At 38.2% G+C, this 15,397-nt stretch overlaps 1 protein-coding gene across 3 annotated transcripts in view; it reads right to left on the bottom strand.

Annotated features, from left to right (window-relative positions):
- Nucleotides 1-15,397, bottom strand: part of ADK (adenosine kinase) — a 539,444-nt gene that overhangs the window by 215,502 nt on the left and 308,545 nt on the right. The gene's annotated exons all lie outside the window — the stretch shown is intronic.

Here is a 15,397-nt window from a genome sequence, read left to right as displayed (position 1 = left end):
TCAGAAATTAAGCATACACTGTCTGAAATAAAGAATATACAGAAATTCAACTGTAGATCAAAGGACCCCAAGAATCAAACCAAAGATCTGAAATATAAGGAAACAAAAAACACGCAACCAGAAAAACAAAAAGAAAAAAGAATCCAAAAATATGAAGATAGTGTAAGGAGCCTCTGGGACAACTTCAAGCGTACCAACGCCCGAATTTTTGGGATGCCAGAAGAAGAGAAAGAGCAAAATATTGAAAACCTATTAGAAGAAATAATGACAGAAAACTTTCCCTACCTGGTGAGAAAAATAGACTTACAAGTCCAGGAAGCACACAGAACCCCATACAAGAGGAATCCAAAGAGGACCACACCAAGACACATCATAATTAAAATGCCAAGGGCAAAAGACAAAGAGAATTTTGAAAGCAGCAAGAGAAAAACGGTTAGTTACCTACAAGGGAGTACTCATATGACTGTCAGCTGATTTCTCAACAGAAACTATGCAGGCCAGAAGGGAGTGGCAAGAAATATTCAAAGTGATGAAGAGCAAGAACTTACAACCAAGATTACTCTACCCAGCAAAGCTATCATTCAGAGTTGAAGGTCAGATAAAGAGCTTCACAGATAAGAAAAAGCTAAAGGAGTTCATCACCACCAAACCAGGATTACATGAAATGCTGAAGGGTATTCTTTAAGAAGAGGAAGAAGAAGAAAAAGGTAAAGATAAAAATTATGAACAACAAAATGACATCAAATACATACCTACCAACAAGTGAATCTAAAAATCAAGTGAATAAAAAATCTGAAGAACAGAATGGACTGGTGAATATAATAGAATCAGGGATATAGAAAGGGAGTGGACTGACAATTCTCAGGGGGAAGGGGATGTGAGGGGTGTGGGAAGAGATTGGACAAAAATCTTACACCTATGAATGAAGACAGTGGCGGGGGAAGGGCATGTGGTGGGGTGGGGTGGGGAATCAGGTGGAGGGGAGCTATGGGGAAAAAAAAAGAGGAACACCTGTAATAATCTGAACAATAAAGATTTATTAAAAAAAAAAAAGAAATGTTAAAATAAAAAAAAAAAGAAAATGCAATATGAGACACTAAAGAAAGGCAGGAAACTAAAACACAATGAAAAGAAAGTAGTAAGGAAGTAAAAAGAGCAAGAAAAAAATAACAGAAATAGAAGACAGGGAAAGTAGCAAAAAATTATTATTTTTTAGTTCTTAAAAGAATAATAAAAAGAAACAAATAATATTTAAAACTAGAGGCCTGTTGCATGACATTCGTGCACTGGGGGTGGGGGCGGGGCTGCGAATGGGGGTGGGGATGGGGAGGGTGTCCCTCAGCCTGACCTGCACCCTCTCGCAGTCCAGACCCCTTGGGGGATGTATGCCTGCCAGTTTAGGCCTGCTCCCGCCACCACTGCTGCGCTCACCAGCTGTGAGCCCAGCTTCTGGCTGAGTGGTGCCGCTCCTGTGGGAGTGCACTGACCACCACGGGGCAGCTTCTGCATTGAGCGTCTGCCCCCTGGTGGTCAATGTGCATCATAGAAACCAGTCATTCCACTGTTTGGTTGCTTTGCATATTAGGATTAATTATATAGGATTATAATATCAGAAAATTAAAAAAAAATGAAAGAACTGAATTTAGATATCCAAGGAAATTAACATACAATGGCAAGCTAGAAATATATTGGAGAAAACTGGTTAGATTTCAAGAAAAAAGATAAAATTCTCCAGACATCCAGGTACAACAATCAAATAACCTATAAAGGTAAAATAATTAGAGTGGTTTCAGAATTTTCAAAAAACCCCTACAAAGCAATGTAGCACTGGAGCAGAAAAATTTTTAAAAACTCAATGAAGGAAAGAGTCACTCAAGGATTTTTATACCTAGCCAAGTTGTCCTTTAAAAACAGTTTTCTACACAAAGAATTTAGGAAATTTTGTACCCACCAGTCTTTCTGAGGAATCTATTAGAGGAGGAATTTTAAAATGATAAACATTTAAAAATATCTACATGTACATCAGAGTAAAATAAATATAAAAATGAAAAAAGTATAAATTTTATTTGGTGGTCAAAATAGAAATAATGTAACTAAAAAAGAGAAAAAAGGAAAGAGAGAGAGAGAGAAAAGGAAATAGAATAAACTCAAGGGTTGTTATATAAATAATAGATGAGAGTTAAAGGATACCAACCAATACAGATAAACCAGATACTAAAAGGTTATATAAAGTAACAGAATCTTAGAAAAGAACATTAAAAAAGGTGTAAGTATAAAGGTAAACACTAATACAAAAATAAAAAACTTCCCCAATAAACACACAAAAACATTTATTTTTAATTTAAAAACAAAATTCTATTTTACATAGGTGACCTAGGCAAATTAACTGATAATAAACATTAAAAAACCCATTTCTCACCCTGGCCAATAGCTCAGTTGGATAGAGCTATGGTCGGCAAACTGCAGCTCGTGAGCCACATGCGGCTCTTTGGCCCCTTGAGTGTGGCTCTTCCACAAAATACCACGGCCTGGGCGAGTCTATTTTGAAGAAGTGGCATTAGAAGAAGTTTAAGTTTAAAAAATTTGGCTCTCAAAAGAAATTTCAATCGTTGTATTGTTGGTATTTTGCTCTGTTGACTAATGAGTTTGCCGACCACCGGGATAGAGCATCATCCCAGAATGACAAGTTGCAGGATCCCCAGTCAGGACACATATAAGAATCAACTAATGAATGCATAAAGAAGTGGAACAACACATGCTCAACGAGCAAGAAATATCATGGTTTCTAGCAAATAATAGGTGATTAATAAATGTATATGGAAATGGGATGAATTTTAATTTTTGGCCAAATGTTAATAGCAAGCTATTGTTTTACTCTAGAGATGCTGCTAAATATAATGCCATACTTTTGTCCTCATCAAATAGAATATCACCTATCTAAAAACATAAAATACTATTGATTCTTAAAATTTTAGTTAAATGGGTTAGATTATTTAAAAGTCAAAGGTTAAGAAAAACGTAATTTATTACAGCTATTCTTCTTGAGAGGTTTTAATGAGAGATAATGGAAAGATATGGAATTTGTTTTAAGGTAGCAATTCTGATGCCAGAATATAGATATTTTTGCACATACTCTTCTCAAAAATTACCTCAAAACAACGAAGAGAATGAGAAATTAAAGAAAAATTATTTATAAATAAAACTAGAAGATATTGACAATCGTGGATTATATAGTATTAGAGGCCTGTTGCAGGAAGATTCCTGCAAGAATAGGGCTTCCTGCAGCCGTCTCCGCTGCACCGCCTGCTTCCCTCTCTTCTCCGCTGCCCCGCTTGCTTCTCCGCAGCTTCGCTCCCTTCTGCAGTGCTTGGCTTCCTTCTACACTGTCTTCAGTATTTGCTCTGTGCCTGGATATGCAAATTAACCCCCATCTTGGTTGGGTTAATTTGCATACTAACTCCTGATTGGCCGATGGGCATGGCTGATGGGCGTAGCGGAAGTACGGTCAATTTGCATGTTTCTCTTTTATTAGATAGGATGTAATGTCACAAAGTACATGGAGAACTGGTAACTAGATCAGCAGAGTGAAAAAGTTGAAGTATAAATGTCTACAGAAGGATATTCCAACAAGGAACAAGCTGATTCATCCAAAGAACCCTGGGAAGTTCAGAAAATGGTAAAACCAGGTATAAGCACGGCTGAAAATTAGGGAAGATGATGAAGAGTTGAACTTTCAGAGTCCATTCACAACTAGATAGCCATACAAATAACCTTCCCCTTACCTCTGCAGGATAATGGAGAGAAGGTAGGCTAGGAAAGAACTGGAAAGGGTTCAAACTCAGGGACACCAAGCCTAAAGGAGGACAGGTTTCAAGATCAAGTGCTAGATTGAAAATAGGCTGAGGTACTTATGTGAAAATCTAATCATTTTCCTTACTAGCACTCAGGCTTAAATTCACCCAAGCAGAAAATTGGAGGGTCCAATCTTCTCAGGAGAAGCTAAACAGCCCTGCAGAAAACATACAAATTACTTCCACTATAATAAAAAAAGTTGTCTTTTACTCAAATACAATAAGAATATCTTGAGTATAGTATAATCAGGTATTTAATGCATCACTCCAAATATAAATGGACAACCAGCATTATCAGATATATGAGAAGAGTATCTAACAAAAAATGAAAATGTAGTTTATAAGGATACTCAATGAACTTAGTGAGAACCTCAGCATCATATAAAAGGACAGTCAAAAATGAAGGATATCCTAACTGAAATGAAGAATAATTTACAGGGTATGGACAGTAGAGTAGATAAAGGTGAGAATCAAATCAGCGATTTAGAATATAAGGAAGTAAAAAACACCCAATTAGAACAGCAAGAAGAAAAATAACCCAAAGTATAAGACAGAACTTCAAACATACCAACATTAGCATCATGGGAGTACAGGAAGGAGAAGAGAGAAAGTAAAATATCGAACACCTATTTGAAAAATGACAGAAAACTTCCTTAACTTGGTGAAGAAAATAGAAATTACAAGTCCAGGAAGCACAGAGTATCCCAAACAAGATAAACCCAAAGAGGCCCATACCAAGACACATGATAATTAAAAAGCAAACTTTAAAGACAAAGAGAGAATCTTAAAAGCAGTAAGAAAAAAGCAGTTAAGTTACCTACAAGGGAGCTCCCATAAGACTGTCAGCTGACTTCTCAACAGAAACTCTGGCAAGAAATATTCAAAATGATGAAGAAGCAAGAACCTATAACCAAAATTACTCTTTCCAGCAAAGCTATCATTTAGAATTGAAGGACAGATAAAGAGCTTCCCAGACAAGAAAAAGCTCAAGTTCATCATCACCAAATCAGTATTATACGGATTCGTGCACTGGTGGGGTCCATTGGCCTGGCCTGCAGGGATTGGGCCGAAACTGGCTCTCCAACATTCCCCGAGGGGTCCTGGATTGCGAGAGGGCAGTTCTCAGGTGACGCACTCCAGAATCGAGCTCCCTCCTCTCTTCTGCCAATATTATGTCACTTTCTCTCTGTATCTGTCTCACTTCTTTCATCTCACTTTACCCTAGGTTTGGCAGTAACCGACAACTTGTGGGCATTTACCTGGAAAATGCAATTATTTAGCAAACAGGATTTACTTAGCCTGGAATCTAGTTGGCCTAAGAAAGAACCCTGCTCAATGTCAGGCTCCTGCCCAGGCCCTTCCACCCAGGCAGAGCCCTGTGGTGGAGGGAACCTCCTTCTTCCCACCTGAGCTGCTCCTTTGCCTCCTTCCCTCCCCAGTGATTGCCTGCTGGTGCTACTGTCGACCTGGAGGGAGAGAAGCTGAAGCCAGTTTCCCAGCAGAAAGTGGTAGCAGGGAAATTAAGTGGATGGGCCGGTGAGGGTGCCAGACATCAGGGCCGCAGCCTGTAGGTCCTGCATGTCTCATCATTTAGCTAATCGAGTTGACAAGTTTCTGTAAGGGCCAGACCCAAAGTGGGGAGCCAATGGGTTAGAGGTCCGGTGCATGGATCCTCAGCCTGGCCTGCGGGGATCAGGCCAAAACTGGCTTTCCGACATCCCCTAAGGGGTCCCGAATTGAGAAAGGATGGTTCTTGGTGACATACCCCAGAATCAGGCTCCCTCCTCTCTGGTTCTGGGTGTGTCACCCGAAAACTGCAGCTGCCAAGTCACCGCAGCTCAGCAGGATCTGCATTGAGCATCTTCCCCCTGGTGGTCATTGTGCGTCATAGCTACTGGTCGGATGGTTGCTTAGGCTTTTATATATAAAGACTAGAGGCCCAGTGCACGAAATTCGTGTACAGGGGGAGGGAGTCCCCGCAGCCCAGCCTGTACCCTCTCCAATCCAGGACCCGTTGGGGGATATCCGACTGCCAGTTTAGGCCCAATCCCCAGGATCAGGCCTAAACTGATAGTCGGACATCCCTCTCACAATCCGGAACCACTGGCTCCTAACTGCTCACCTGCCTGCCAGCCTGATCACCTCTAACCACCACTGCCTGCCGGCCTGGTCGCCCCACACAGCCTGCTGTTCAGCCATTTGGTCGTCCCTCACTAACCCACCTGCCGGCCTGGTCACCCCACACAGCCTGCTGTTCGGTTGTCCGTCTGGTTGTTTCGGTCATGACGGCCCCTGGCTTTTTATATATTAGGATGTTAAAGGGTCTCCTTTGAGAAGAAAAAGAGCCCTAGCTGGTTTGTTTCAGTGGATAGAGCGTTGGCCTGCGGATTGAAGGGTCCTGGGTTCGATTCAGGTCAAGGGCACATGCTTGGGTTTCAGGCTCAATCCCCAGTAGGGGGCATGCAGGAGGCAGCTGATCAATGATTCTTTCTCATCACTGATATTTCTATCTCTCTCTCCTTTTCCCTCCCTCTCTGAATAATATATATATATATACACACACACACACACACACACACACACACACACACACACTTTTGGGGAAAAAAGAAGAAAAAAAGATTAAAAAATGTGAATAAAATGGTAATAAGTACATATCACTCAACAATTGAATCTAAAAACACAACAAACAAGAAGAACAAGAAGAAACTCCTAGATACAGAGAACATTTTTTTCTTCCTATTTTAGAGAGAGAAGGGAGAGACCGAGAGGGAGAGAAAGAGAGAAACATCAATGTGAGAGAAAAACATCAAATGGTTGCCTCCCATACACATCCTGACCAGGGATTGAGCCCCAAACCTAGGTATGTGCCCTGACTTGGAATTGGACCTGAAACCCTTTAGTGTATGGGATGACACTCCAACCAATGGAGCCACTTGGCCAGGGCCAGAGAACATTTTGATGGTTGCCAGATGTGAGCAGGGTTGGGGTTGGGTGGGTGAAAAAGGTAAAGGGACTAAGAAGTACAAATGGGTAGTTATAGATAAGTCATGGGGATGTAAAGTACAGCATAGGGAACATAGTTAATAATAATCTAATAACAATATGTGGTGTCAGATGGGTGAGAGATTTATTGGGATGATCATTTAGTTAGTTACATAATGTCTAATCACAGGGGTATACACCTGAAACTAATAAAATACTGTATGCCTACTGTAATTGAAAAATAAAAAATGATTTAAAAAATAAAAAAAATGAATGCTAAAGATTTTAGGGCTAAAATAATTTTAATTACGTGAAAGTTTTTCATATTAAAAAAATCTAATAAGTGCTACTATATATATATTTTTTTAATATATATTTTATTGATTTTTCACAGAGAGGAAGGGAGAGGAAGAGAGAGCCAGAAACATCGATGAGAGAGAAACATCGATCAGCTGCCTCCTGCACACCCCCCGCTAGGGACGTGCCTGCAACCAAGGTACATGCCCCTGACCGGAATCGAACCCGGGACCCTTTTGTCCGCAGGCCAACGCTCCATCCACTGAGCCAAACCAGCTAGGGCAGTGCTACTATATTTTTGTTATTTTTCTAGCTAACCTTCCTTCCTAAATTGAAGCATCAATCTACATAAGAGCAAAATACTTAATCGCAAATATTATCTTTAGCATGCACAATAATTAGGTTCTAATCACTCAGTTTAATTAATATAAAAGGACTTGCTAGAAAATATTTATAGTTAATCCTTTTCTATACTTATATATATTACTTTAAAGAATATTAATAATTTTGAGGGCTTTTCATTTTTCATAATGCTATGATAATCAATGTTTACAAAACCACTTTCCGAAAACAAGACACTAGGGCTCATCGAAAACCACACAAACTAGTCATGGTTAGGAAGCCATTCTGAAATAGGAATTCCACATAAGTAAAAAAAGATCCAGCAACCATGACAAAAGATGCAATTTCATAGGTTTAATATAAATATTAGTATATCCAGATCTGTGAAACATGAATTTGAATCGAGAATTGTTCCTGTGACACATAATAACAAGGGCATAGCATGTGCTAGCAAATTAAATTTGTATTTCTAATTGTCATCAAAATTATTTCATGTAACAGATAAAGAAATTAAGAACTGGAATGGTTAAATAACTGCCTTCAGGCCTTTAGACAAATAGCTAGTAAGTACACGACTGACCTGGGAACCTAAATTTGGATCTGACCTCAAAGCAATAATCCACAGTACTCTGTCTCTGATTAAAGAATATACATATACGTATGATAAAGCTTTAAACATTTATTGAAAACAGCACCTGTTTAAAACCTATATCATTAACTTAAAACACTAATAAAAATGGAAGAACATATCTGTTGGTGTTTTGGGATTTTCTATTCTCTTTCATACTTATCGTCACACCAATACCATATCTTTATTACTATAACTTTATACTATGCAAGCAATTAACTTCTTCCATCTTGTTTGTCTTTAAAAGGGTCTTGGATACTAATTATCCCTTGAATTTCCAAAAACATTTAAGGATCAGTTTGTCAATCTAACCACAAACACACCCCTACTTGTTTGGGGATTTTTACTAGAATTACACTGAATCTACAGACCAGTTTGAGAACTGAAAGATCAAATCTGTATAGTATTGATTGAGTCTACTGATCCACAGACATTAAAAAAATATACTTTTGTTTCTTTAAAATTTCTTAAAGTTCTCTCAATCTGTTTATAATTTTCTGGATAGAGGCCTCGTACATGATTCATGAGACAAAGTTGTAGATATCAGAAACAATTAGTTTCCAAAAATAACAAAACTTTCTGGGTTTTACAGAATTCATATCTTCAACTTCAAGAAACAATGCAATAGTGTTTTCCAAAGCACTAAGAGGTGTTAATCCTAATCTTGGGAAGCATTTGAAATTGTTAAAACTTTAAAATAGTCCTTTCCTTCATGCTATTTGGGTCCCGCTCAAGAAATCATTTCTGACCCTTAAAGTCATACAGACATTCATCAATGTTACCTTCTGTAAGCTCTGTTATTTTAACTTAAATATTTAGATCTATAATCCACTTGAAATTGTTTTTTTTAAAATGCATGTACTAGCCGGAGCCGGTTTGGCTCAGTGGATAGAGCGTCGGCCTGCGGACTGAAGGGTCCTGGGTTCGATTCCGGTCAAGGGCATGTACCTTGGTTGCGGGCACGTCCCCAGTGGGAGGTGTGCAGGAGGCAGCTGATCGATGTTTCTCTCTCATCGATGTTTCTAGCTCTCTATCCCTCTCCCTTCCTCTCTGTAGAATATCAATAAAATATATTAAAAAAAAATGCATATACTAGTATAATTTAAAACAATAATTTATTTTTTCATTCTGAAAAAATCATTATCCCAACACCATTTATTTATTTTTTTAAAAATATTTTTATCGATTTCAGAAAGAAAGGAGAGGGAGAAAGAGATAGAAACATCAATGATGAGAGGGAATCACTGATCCGCTGCCTCCTGCACGCCCCCTACTGGGGATCGAGCCCGCAACCTGGGCATGTGCCCTGACCAGGAACTGAATCCATGACTCCTGGTTCATAGGTTGATGCTCAACCACTGAGCCATGCCGGCTGGGCCCAACACCATTTATTGAATAATCAACCATTTTCTCAATGCAACTCTTTCATAAATCAAGATACTTTATATGAAGGGTCTTTCTCCTCTCTATCCTATTCCAATGGTCTACCACTGTGCTAATAATACACTGTTCAAATTACAAAACTGTAAGATGTTTTGATATATGGTAGGATATGTCCCATGCCCCTTTTTGTGCTTCTTCAGGAATATCTTGATTATTCTTGGCTTTTTACTGTTCCATGGAAACATGGCAAAGTTTGCCAAAATCTGATTTGCATTTTAACTGGAATTGCATTGACTCTATGGCTCATTGAAGGGAGAACTGGCATTTTTAGTGACATTAAAATTTTCACTTTATAAATATGGTGTAAGACCAGTATTTTTGATATTAGACTTAAAATTTTCGTAATAAAAAATAAGCATATTCCCTTAATAGCTTTAAAAGACTAAAAATTATGGCAAAATTTTCCTACATGTCATCAAGGCTTAATGAAAAGAAAATGTAATATTAAGTACTTGAGGATAGTTGTAATAAAACACATTTTTCTTTCTATTTGTACTCTACTGACTTCAGATCATTAAATAAACTAGTATGTGTGTATAAGAAAAATTTTTGCTAGTATGAAACACATCCCTAAATGCTTTCTTATTTGAACCTCCTGTAAAATAGCTGGCTTAGAAAAATACACCTTATTCAAACAGAAGAAATAAAAAAAGAATCAGCTTAGCATCTATAGTTGGACCAAAGAAAAAAATAAACTGTCAAAATAAATGACACATGAAAGACATTTAACAGAAATATAGAGCATATAAAACTTATAATACATAGACAAATTTTGGAGAAGATACGATTAAAGATATTAACAGAAGATGAAATATAAAATAGCTGGGTTCAAAGGAAAAATGTAAACTAAAAATAAAGCCACCGTAGAGGTCAGAATTGGGTAAAGTAAGCAAAATAATTGGGGAAATAATGAAAGCTATAAAATAAATTAGTAGAATAACGATAAACACAGGGTTTTGGGGGCAGTGAAAATACTCTGTATGATACTATAATGTTATATATTTGATCAAAACCATAGAATGTAACACCAAAAGTGAATCCTAATATAAACTATTGAATTTTGGTGATTATGATTTGTCAATGTAGGTTCATCAATTGTAACCAATGAACCACTCTGGTGGGGGATTTTCATAATGGGGAAAGCTATACATGTGTGGGGCAGGGAGTACACAGGAATCTCTGTAGCTTCCTCTCAATTTTGTTGTGAACCTAAAACTGCTTTAAAAATACAAAATCTTTCAAATAAGTCCAGAATTTACAAAAAAAATTTAAAAAATGTAAATCTAAGTAACATCATGATGTTCTTAAGTTAGTTATAAAACAGATTAGAAAAATTGTTTAAAATGTAATTGAAGATAAAAGCACTTACGTTCAACTGAAAAGAACCTTTTGGTTCTTTTTTTTTTTTTTTTTTTTTTGCATTCTTCACCTCAACATCAAAAATAGTCCAAAGATGTCCCTAAAGGGTGGCCTAAAGTACAGGAATGGCAATTAGTCATTTAAGGCACAGCTTTTGTCTTGAGGCGAAGGTGAGAGAAGGCTCTGTGTAAAGAGTCATAACTGTACCTCTAACTACTTTCCTACTGCTAGCTACAAAACCACCTTCTCCCTCTCCCCCATCAGAATCATTGACCACTTGGGACCCTGGAGTAGAAACTGTACTGAATGGAAAAGGGCAGTCAAGAAGAGAAGTATAGTTGTACTTTAACAGTGTAATAAAATACAAAAATTTAAGAGGAGGAAATTGCCTATACAGTGTAGTAAGAAATAATGAGAAAATGTGGTATAAAGGAAAAAAGATGGGGTACCTGAATTTGAGAACTGGCTGTCACTGATTGAGATATGTGACCTATATCTAGTTCCATAAAGATGTTATATTAAATGTAAATGAATTGAGATTGCAAACTATAATGAAAATTATAGTTTAATTTTCAAACGTATAATGAAAATTAATATTGTCCTTATGAAATAAATATTTGTCATGGATAATTCAAGTAGAGAAAAACATAAAATAGAAAGTGAAAAGTTGCCCATAATCCCACTTCCTAGAGATAAAAATTAAGTTTTACTACTAATTCTCAATTACCATAAAAATAGATTGAATATATTATTACTGTAATATAAAATTATCTGGGTAATTTCCATGAAAATTTTTTTATTACAATGCAGCATTAAATATAACATGAAGTTTTTTACCTCATTCTTTTGGATTCTAAGTATTAATGACTAGCAATCTGGACTGTAAAATCAAAGATACAAGGAAATTCCTGGAGATCTAAATAATCCATAACTTCATGTTAACACTTGTGGTTTTATATCAGGCATCCTCAAACTACGGCCCACGGGCCACATGCGGCCCACGGAGGACATTTATCCGGCCCGCCGGGTGCCACTGCATGTCCTGCTTAGCAGCCGACTCATCCCGGGCCCGCAGTGCGCATAGGAATTTGTTCATAGTTTTTTTGTTAAACTATAGTCCGGCCCTCCAACGGTCTGAGGGACAGTGAACTGGCCCCCTGTTTAAAAAGTTTGAGGACCCCTATTTTATATACTATTAACTCAAGATAGAGGTGTCTAGAAATGGCAGTTCATTGTTTTTCACTGCACTAAGTCTTAAATACCCTAGTAATTCACAGTTTCTTTGATAGATCTCCAACAGCAGCACAGTGTTAGATTATTATTCAGAAAGTAAAGGGACAAGGAGAAGCATCCATGAATTTTATTTTAATGCTACCAGATGCTGCTGTCCTTTCTTTGAGGTCGTTTACTTTCACTGAAATAGTTTAATAGATAAAATAATTATTTCAAAAGAGGTGACTAATTATGTGGCTAAATCAATAACATCTATACTAATAAAAGGGTAATATGCAAATAGTCGAAATGCCCTCACGCGTAACGACAGATCAGGAGGCTGCGTGCGCAGCAGGCACAGGTGGGTGGGAACTTGCAGCGTTGGGGACTTGCGTCACACCGTCACAATCCATGACCAGGAGGCCTGGGGCCCGGTGGAGGCCTCTGCATGGCTCCGCCAGGGGTCGCAGGCCTCCATGAGGCCTGGCCTGGGGGTGGGGCCTGGCAGAGGCCTCTACGCGCCTGTGCCGAGGGTCCGGAGGCCTCCGTGCAGCCCGGCAGAGGCCTCTGCACAGTGTGGAGGTGGGACCCCGGCTCCGGCCTACATCTTTGGGGCAATCCATCGAGGAGCCCCGGATGGGTGGGCGGGGCCTACCTCTTTGGGACGATGGATTGCGGGGCTCCTGCACTGTGACAGGGCACAGCCCAGGCTGGGAGACCCACCCAGAGTGCACAAATTTCGTGCACCGGGCCACTAGTATACTTATAAAAGGGAAAAAAAAGATTTATATCCTTTCTGTCTATATTTTCCAAAAATATCTAAAATTAATAATTAAAAATATATACATACACATTAATTCAACCACATGTATTTATTTCTTATAATGCAGCATCTATATAAAAAAGGTAATATGCAAATTAGACCAGAACTCCATAACAGGTCATGACTGGACAGGAGGAGGTTGTGTGTGCAGGTGAGGCCTGAAGCGGAGACGGAGACAGAGACAGGGGGGCCTGCCCGAGCGCCGGCACTGCGCAAGTCCGGCCTGACTCCCATGGTGGCCAGCGTGCGTGAGTCAGGCACGGGTCCTGGCCGCCCGCGGGGTGGCTCCTCGCATGGTGGGAGGCAGGGCGCTTCCTCGTCTGATTTCAATTGCGCGCTGGGCCTCTAGTTAAATATAATAAGCAACGTTTTTATCTCATTCTTTTGGATTCTAAGTATTAATGACTAGCAATCTGGACTGTAAAATCAAAGATACAGGGGGATTCCTGGAGATCTAAATAATCCACAACTTCATGTTAACACCTGTGGTTATTGGGAAGATCTAAATTCATAAATTAGTTTCTTTATCTAGAATTATTAAATTAGATTGAGGATTTTACTTAGTGCATGTAAATACTACTAAATCACTAAATGCCTCATGTAACAGATATAAAATAAAGACATGATATTTCAGCTAATGAAGCAAAGCCATTTATCTTGAAATTTTCCTAATATAGAAAAGAGAAACCTTTAAATGTGGCCTTAAGTTTGCAAAAATCAGCAACTTTAATCTATTCACTTGCTTTTGACCTTTACACTGAGCCTCAAAAAACTGTTCAGCAACATAAATTCGATCTCAAAAGGCTGCTGCAGATCTCATTTTCTGCTGTTTTTCCATTAGGTATTTATGGGACTTGCGAGTGTTACAGGGGACTAGTAAAACGCCAAAGTAATCCTGCAGTTCCTGTGTATGAATTCAGCTTTTCCCTTTGAGATGATAACTTTTTTCCCCTTGGCAAGGCCTTTTCAGAATAAAGTATAAAACTGAGACCAAAGGTGCAATGTTCTTTTTTAAGAGGTAGGATGGGTGAGTTGGGACAGGGCAGGAGGAAAGAACATTAACCAGGTTTAGCATTTCAACTATTAAAACAAAATAAAATTTTAAGCCACTAAGGTAGCTTGTCACACATTTGTACTAATTGAAATCACAGCATGATTAAACAAGATAGAAACTGAATCCAGTGAATTCTGAAGTTTGAAGATCTCAGCTGTGTTCTTACCATCTCATAAAGGCACAGGAAACCAGCTGCTTCCATTTATGAACTGTATTGAACACATGTGCTCCAGTATACCCATGACATAACGTGTAACACTATACTTTCAAACAAGTTTGCCAAGTAGGGGGATGGTGCACAAATATGTTAGTGAGACAAAAAAACATTATATATGCTTATTTTTTGTAATGCTAATAAGAACTTCAAGTTATGTTTCCATTAATGTGCTTTGTAATCTATAAAACATAATGAAATCAGTGAACTTAAAAAGAAATCCATTCATTATAAACATAGAAGTTTAAAGCCTAAATATAAATTAAGCTCAGACAAAGAGAAATATTAAATTAAGTCAATCATACCTACCACTTACTCACTATGGACAAGAGACTATATTAGCCATAGGATACTGGGCTATGAGACTAACACTACCCATAATTTATATAAAACTAGACCAGATTCTCCCCGTTTTCCCCATCTCAGTTAGTGGAAGTTCCATCCTTGACTCATTTCTTTCTCTAAAACCTTACTTCCAATCCAACAGCAAATTCTATTATATCTACCTGCAAACTATGTTCAGAACCTGATTGCTTTACACCGCTTCCATTGCCAATAACCCAGTCCAAGCCACCGTATCTCTCACTTGAATAATTGCAGTGGTCTCCAAATTGATCTCCCTACTTCTGTCTTTGAGCCATGAAGTCCCTTGTTCACATAGCAGCCAGAATAACCCTACTACAATGTTTTGTTGCATTTCCCCTCTGCACAAAGCTTTTTGTTTCATTCAAGGTAAAAAATAGTCCCAAACAAGAGAACTCATAGGGGCCCACACCAAGACACAGCATAATTAAAATACAAAATGTTAAAGACAAAGAGAGAATCTTAAAAGCAGCAGAGAAAAATTTACCTACAAGGGAGCTCCCATAAGATTGTCAGCTGACTTCTCAACAGAAACTTTGCAGGCAGAAAGGATTGGTAAGAAATATTCAAAGTGATGAAAAAGCAAGGACCTACAACCAAGATTATTCTACCCAGCAAAACTATCATTTAGAATCAAAGGACAGGTAAAGAGCTTCCCAGATAAGAAAAAGCTAAAGGAGTTCATCACCACCAAATCAGAATTTTATGAAATGTTAAAGGGTCTTCTTTAAGAAGAAGAAGAAAAAAAAGATTAAAAATATGAACAATAAAATGGCAATACATACATACTTATCAACAATTGAATCTAAAAAACAAGATAAATGAA

This window comes from Plecotus auritus (genome assembly GCF_963455305.1).
Source record: "Plecotus auritus genome assembly, chromosome: 9".
Lineage (NCBI taxonomy): Eukaryota > Metazoa > Chordata > Mammalia > Chiroptera > Vespertilionidae > Plecotus > Plecotus auritus.
The sequence above is the reverse complement of the archived record's forward strand: the minus strand, read 5'-3'. Positions and strand labels throughout refer to the sequence as shown.